Source organism: Orycteropus afer, unplaced genomic scaffold (assembly GCF_000298275.1).
Source record: "Orycteropus afer afer isolate SDZICR_OR568_19922 unplaced genomic scaffold, OryAfe1.0 scaffold00052, whole genome shotgun sequence".
Classification (NCBI taxonomy): domain Eukaryota; kingdom Metazoa; phylum Chordata; class Mammalia; order Tubulidentata; family Orycteropodidae; genus Orycteropus; species Orycteropus afer.
The window spans coordinates 5,010,946-5,017,179 of NW_006921639.1; positions in this window are offsets into that span (position 1 = coordinate 5,010,946).

Genomic DNA, 6,234 nt, shown 5'->3' on the forward strand with positions numbered 1-6,234 from the left:
GAAAATTCCAGAATAATGGGCTCCCCCAGAAAACAGGAGTTCTAGGACAGCCCCTTCTCCGATCCTAGCCTCCAGGGCTCCTGATCCAAGCAGTCTGGGGTTGATAAAGACCTTTGAGTCCCCTGCTATCCCCAGATCCTCTCCATTTCATCTCACACAGGATACATATGAAGTGTGGCCTCTGCTCCCTCACCCTCACCCCCACCTCATAACTGAGCTCTGAAAAGGCACATTTCCCCTTTCCCTAGCCCACAGAAGAGCTTCCCTGGAATACCCAGGCCTGTGAGGGATACAAGGCCAGAGCCACCTACCAGGGACCCCATAAGCAGAAGGTCCCTGCTCTCCCTTATACACCCCAGTCCCAGAAAACATGCACTCTGGGTTATAACTAGCTCCCAAGCCCTGCCCTTGGGGTAGGTATATTCACCCAACAAGGCCCTCTCCCCCATCAGCTCACTTGTCAACAAGAACCTGGCCAGCTGGCCCTTCACTAAGGGTCAGGCTCCAGAGGCCAGGCAGGGCAGAATCCTCTCAGCCCACTTCCTTTCTCCCTCCCTCCCTCTCTTTCTCCCTCTGAACTCACTTGAGGCAGAAGGAAGGGAGATGGTCTCATCAATCAAGGGAGCAGGGGCTACTGATCAAGAGCAGGTCTGAAGAGAGAACAATTAAAAAACAAAAATATATTCCACTGCAGGAAGGCATTGGGCTCAGCTGGAACCTGAGCCCCGAGCACCCCTCAAGCTTTCTTCCCATATGCCTGGCCTCTGGGCCTCTGACTGCCTATCCAGCACCACCAGCCAGGAGTGCTAGGCTAGGGGTTGGTTCATGCTGGACAGTACCTTTTCAAGCACCAGGAGGCTGGGGCTTGGGCTGGGGTCAGGCTGCCAGGGTTTCAACCACTCTTAGGACTCTAACTACCCCACCCAGCTGGCCACCATACTCAGGAGCTATTGGCTTGGAGCATCAAAATCTACACAACAAACCTGTTCTTCAGTTGCCCAGATACAGAGAGCTATTCACATGGGAATAAGAATAAGAGCACACAGTTAGTGAACACTGATTCTTAGGCAGACATTATGTTCATTTAATCCTCTCAAAAATCCTATGAGCTGGCCATTTGCATTAGCCCCACTTTATGAACAGGTTAACTGAGGCACAGAGAAGCTAAGGCATCTGTCCCTGGCTAGTTTGTGATGGAATTCAATGTGGTTCCAGAGCCTGTGTCCTCCTTGCTGCAGGGTCCAGACATAAACTCGAACTCCAGTTCACTCTAGTGCACTTTCTACCAGCTACAGCCAGAGCCACACCCTTTGCTGTCACCCACCACCACCCTCACAGGGGAATGGACAGCTCAGGCCAGGACAAGGACAAAACCTGGCTCTGTCCAGCCTGGCCCAGTACAGGAACACTGTGTTTTACAAACACTGGACAGTGCTGGGCAGCCACTGAACACTGTTATGGACTTCACCCAGGCTGGCAGGAAGGCAGCCAGCCAGCCACCCCACCCCCATCCCAGCAGAAGCCTGAGGACCCAGGTGACCTGGAGTGCTGGGGACAAATCAGATCTCAGTATCTTGAGTTAGAAACCCAGTCAGCTCTGCTAGGCCCTGCTCACACAGGCCAAGGCAGCAAGGAAGTGCCCCTCACCTCCAGTTCAGTCCCCAGCACAGTACCAGTTGCTCTGGGCAATCTCCTCTCTAGGGACAAGGTCATGCACAGTGTCCAGAACCAAACTGCAGGAAGTTCCTGGCCACTAAACCTCTGGCTTGATCTGAGCTGTCCTGGGGAGGACTGCTTTGTAATGCTCCCGTTTTAAAGATCAGTCAACAGAGGTTAGGCAAGGGTAGAGGGTAAGGATCTTTCTCAAGACCTGGAGGCTGGGTAGCAGCAGAGCCCGGACTACTTCTGCATATCTCCTCTGGCCTTATGTTTTGAGATTTGGGTGGGCTCTACTAAGGAGTAAACTCCAACTCTGGTTCGTTGAACCAAAGTGAAGGTAGGGGGCAGGACAGGGACCCAGGGGGCAGGACAAGGAGGATGTACGTTTACAAGAGACACAGCAGAGAGGGAGGGCCTGAGTAAAAGCTCTGAAAAACCTACTGCCATCGAGTGGATTCCAGTTCATACCGGCCCTATAGGAGAGTAGAACTGCACCCTTGGGTTTCCAAAGCTATAAATCTTTATAGAAACAGACTGTTTTATCTTTCTCCGAAGGAGTGGCTGGTGGACTTAAACCTCAGATCTTTCAGTAAGCAGCCGATCCTTTAACCAGGGCCACCAGGGCCCCTTTGAGCAAAAGCCCAGAGGTGGGAAAATTACAAAAGTGGATTAAACCAGTTCCAAGGCACCACAGTAGGGGCAGGAGTGGCTGCAAAAGCCAGCTTGGGGCCCGTGGGGTCACATTAATGCACAGTGTGTCCTGCTGAAGCCTAGATATTTCCCCAACCCCACTATCTCCTGGGTATGGGGGAAGCACTTTCTTCGCTGGGTATCCCAGCTTCTCTGGGCCACTGTCCTCATCTGTGAGCTGAGAGGGTGGTTAAAACCGGCTAGCGTAGTGCCTAAGGCACTTGACTGCTAACCAGAAGGCTGGCGGTTCAAACCCACCAACCACTCCTCGGAAGGAAGATGGGGCAATCTATTTCTATATTGATACTGCCTCGGAAACCCAAGGAGGGGTCTCTATGAGTCGGGTCCGACTCGACGGCACATAACAACAACATAAGAGCCCTGCTCCCAATGAGGTGCTGAGACTTCTTCCAGGCTGCCTGGGTGTCCAGCTCCGAGGATCACGTGGTGGCCGGACCCTCCCTCATGCCCAGCGCGGCTCTCCGCAGCCATGGGCCCCTTTGAAAGGTCGAAGACCAGCAGACCCTCCCAAGCCACGACATGCAGTGTGAAAAGTCTATGCAGCCTGCGGGCTGGAGGAAATCCCACTGAAGCCTGAAATCCCACCGTTAGTTCGTCACTCCTTTATGGAAAACACTGCACTCTCCAGCTAAGACCCAAGGGGAAGGGCTCGGGGTCTTTGGCGAGGCCACTGCCAGCCAAGGGCGGAGCCAAGGTCACGCTCCCTCCCCCACCCCCGCAGCGCGGCCCGGCTCCGCACCTGCGGGCAGCAGCGCTCCAGAACTGGTGAGAATGCAGCGTAGGGGCCCGACCCCCAAGTCACCCGAGAGGGGAGGCGCGGGGGCCCGGAGGGGCGGGGCCGCCGCGCTCACCGGGCCAGGAGGGAGTCGGTGCGACCGCGCGTTCCGAAGCTGCAGGGCAGGGGGCTGCGCAGAGGCAGTTCGCGGCGCGCAGTCACCTTTACCTGGGTCACGTGGCACAGCCGCCTCCGCCGCAGACTGCAAACGCGCACCTCGGAGTCCCAGCGCGTAGTGGCGTCACCATCCCCGCCCCCATTTGGCGCTGTCCTTGGTGCTGAGGGCCCAGGCCCGAATCCTCCTGGGGTTGGAGGAGTGAAGTGAAGATCCCAGAGACCACCAGGCGGGGCCGAGTCCCTTACTGACTGGGTGACCTGACACACTGCTGAACTTCTGAAGTCCAGTATCCACGTCAGAAAACTAAGAGACTCTAGCAGGAAAATAAGCAGCCGTCTTTATGTAAAAAAGACAGTTTCCGTTTTAACATCTGTAAAATAGAAAACCCATTGCGGTGGTTATGGAAAAATTACATTGATTGAGGGTAGGATTGTACAGATGATTATTATACTTGCTGTAAGTTGTACACTTGGGTTTTTTTTTTCAAATTTTTTTTAAAAATTAGCTGCTGAGCCTGCTTATGTATGAGCAAAAACCTCACGGAATTTGGCTCCTTGGTTTGGAAGCCTAAGGTCATGGTTTCCCAGTCAATATGTCAACAATATATTTAATGCTTCTGTTCTACCTCCTAGTTCATTGTGTAATGCCTGGAGTTTTAAGAGCTTGCAAGCAGCCGTCCAAAGCACGACAATTGGTCTCTATTCAACTGAAGCAACAGAGGAAGAAAAAAGGGGGGGATATGTGGAATGTGTGACTAATTGCCTCCATGAAAAACTGCCTCCATTGCCATGAGACTAGAAGACTTGGATGGTGCCCGGCTACTATTACAGAACATTTTGATTGAAGATACTATGGGAGAATCCTGATCAAAAGGGGGAAAGAGCAGAATAGAATTTCAAATTCTCATGGACTCTACATATGCTGGAGCCATGGGAGGTGGATGAACCCCTGACACTATTTCCCTGAGATAATCGTTAAACCAAAAACATCCCCTGAAGTCTTCTTGAAACCTAACAATGGTTTAGCTTAACTAGTAAAATAAATAGGAGCTCTGGTAGCATAGTGCCTAAGGCACTTGACTGCTAACCAGAAGGCTGGCGGTTCAAACCCACCAACCACTCCTCGGAAGGAAGGTTGGGCAATCCTACTTCCATAGTGATACTGCCTCGGAAACCCAAGGAGGGGTCAACGGCACATAACAACAACAACAACAACAGGGCTGTTTTGAAGAAAATATGAGATAATGCATGTAAAGTGTTTAGCACAAAGCCTGACACCCAGAAATGCTTAATAAACATTTCTTACTAGTGTTGCTGGTGTTATTTTTACACTGGTGGTGTAGGGGGTAAGGCATTTGGATGCTAACCAGAATGTCAATGGTTCAAACTCACAGAGCACTCTGCAGGAGGAAGATGAGGCTATCTACTTCTGTAAAAATTCTCTTGAAATTTTTCTCTTGGAAACCCAATGGGAGTTACTATGAGTTGGAATCAACTTAGCAGCAGTGGGTTTGCTTTTCAAAAAAGAAGAAGAAGAATTATAATCACTAGTAAATATACTCTGCTGCTAATAAAAATGTTGGCAGTTTGAACCCATCAGCTGCTTTGTGGGAGAAAGATGAGGCAGTCTGCTTCCATAAAGATATATAGCCTTAGAAACCCTATAGGGACAGTTCTGCTCTGTCCTACAGGGTCACTATGAGTCAGAATCAACTCGATGGCAGTGAGTTTTCTTTGGTTTGGGTAATAAATGCAGTCATAATTTCTCAGTTCCCATATTCCTTGACTTACAGTACTCAGCACAATTGATCATTTCCTTCTCCTCAATAATCTTTCTTCACCTGACTTCTGTGACAACATCCCCTCCTGTCTTCCTGCTGCCTCACTGATCATCCATCTCAGATGTTCCTCTTCATCTCCTGACCTCCTAATACCCAATGCCCTCCAAATCAGTCTTTGATCTTGGATTCTCTCTCTACCCTCATTTTCTTGGTGAGCTCCTCTAATCTCTTGGCTTCAACACCAGAACTTCACAGTCTTACATCCAATAGACAGACAGCTCTTACCCAAAGGCAGCAAGGAGGGAAAACTGGGCGGATGGTGGCAGGATCCAGGTAAGGGGAAGGAGGAAGACAGCCCCCATTCAAAGGTAGTAAGGAGAGAAGCCAGGGCCAATGGTGGCAGGATCCAGGCAAGGAGAGGGTGGAGAGGTTTCAAATAGCTAAGGGAGATGAACTTGCCTATCAGTTTGTCTTAATGTGATGGCTTGCGTGTTGGTATGAGGCCAAAAGCTGTGCCACTGGTGTTTCAAACACCAGCAGGGTTGCACATGGTGCACAGCAGGTTACAGACTGAGACAGACTTGGAAGAAGGAAGAGGCCATCCACTTCTCAAAAAATTGGCCAGGGAAAATCTATTGAATAGCAGAGAAACACTGTCTGATACAATACTGGACAACTTTATGAATAGCCCAAAACCATTGTCCAATACAGTGCCAGAAGACGAGCCCTTAAGTTAGAAGTTATGTCAAATACAATGGGGAAAGAGCTGCCTCATCAGAGTAGAACCAACCTTAATGATATGGATAAAGTAAAGCTTTTGGTACCTCCATTTGCTGATTTGGTACTACTCAAATTGAGGAGAAAAAAGTGCAAACATCCATTAATAATCAGAACATGGAATGTACAAAGTATGAATCTAGGAAAACTAGACATTGTCAAAAAATGAAATGGAACACATAAAGATTGATATCCTAGGCATTTGTGTTAGATTGGATTCTCTAGAGAAACACAAAAACCAGCAAAGTGTATATATAGAGATAGATAGAGAGAGAGAAATTTATCTTAGGAAAATGGCTCACAAATGTATAGAAGCTGGCAAGTCCAAAGTCCCTGGAGGTAACATCGGGCTGGCGGCAGCCTCAGCTTCTGCAAGCACAGGGGGCTGAGAAATTCAAGGCTGGCAGGCAGTAC